Source organism: Nomascus leucogenys, chromosome 20, assembly GCF_006542625.1.
Source record: "Nomascus leucogenys isolate Asia chromosome 20, Asia_NLE_v1, whole genome shotgun sequence".
NCBI lineage: Eukaryota > Metazoa > Chordata > Mammalia > Primates > Hylobatidae > Nomascus > Nomascus leucogenys.
The window spans coordinates 27,465,113-27,466,184 of NC_044400.1; positions in this window are offsets into that span (position 1 = coordinate 27,465,113).

Below are 1,072 nucleotides of genomic sequence, written 5' to 3' on the forward strand. Positions count from 1 at the left end.
GGGGCGGGACAGAGGGTGTGGCGAGGCGCGGGGCGGGGCATAAATTGCGCCGAGGGGCGAGGGCGGAGTACGAGGTCATGGCGAGAGACTGGGAGAGGCAGGAGTCGCGCGGAGGCGCGACATGGGGCGTGACGAGGCGCGGAGGGCGGGGCGTGAGTAGCGCCGAGGCGCGGGGGCGGGGCGAGGCGCGGCAGCGGGGTCGGGGTCTAGGTCCGGGGCTGGGCCGTGGGGAGCCCCCGCACCCTCGGCTGTCGGGGCGCCGGTTGGCTTCGCTTAAGAGTGCCTGAAACAATTACGTTCACGCCTACTTTCAAAGAAGGTCTAAAATAAATTCCAAAACAGTACCTGTGTCCTTGAGATGCTGCTCTCATTCCTCAATTTGCTTATTATTATTATTATTATTATTTTTGAGACAGAGTTTCGCTTTGGTTGCCCAGGCTGGAGTGCAATGGCGCAATCTCGGCTCACTGCAACTTCCAACTTCCGCCTCCCGGGTTCAAGCGATTCTCCTGCCTCAGTCTTCCGAGTAGCTGATTACAGGCGCCCGCCACCACGCCCGGCTAAATTTGTATTTTTAGTAGAAACGGGGTTTCACCATGTTGGTCAGGCTAGTCTCGAACTCCTGACCTCAGGTGATCCACCCGCCTCAGCCTCTCAAAGTGCTGGGATAACAGGCGTGAGCCACCGTGCCCGGCCCTAATTTGGTTATTCTTTCACTCACTTGTGTGTGAGCCCTCCCGTGTGGCCCCGTCCGTCTTCGGCCCTTAAGAGAACTTACAGCCTGGGGGCAGCATGGCTGCTTTAAGAGATCGAAGAGCCTCGTGGGGGAGAGGCACACTGGGTGGCGCAGGAGGGTCCCCCTTAGGAGGTGGCGTTAGCACCGAGGCCTGAAGGCTAAAGAGCGGGGTGTGGAGACCTGAGCGCCTGCCGTCCGCTGGACCGGACAGGCCTGCACAGTGTTCCTAGGTCTAGAAAGAAGGACGCGGCAGTGGGGTTGGAGCCCAGCACAGGAGGGAAGAGCTGCGAGGCGGCAGGCTGGAGCCCCATGACTCTGTGTTGTCAAAGTATGAAA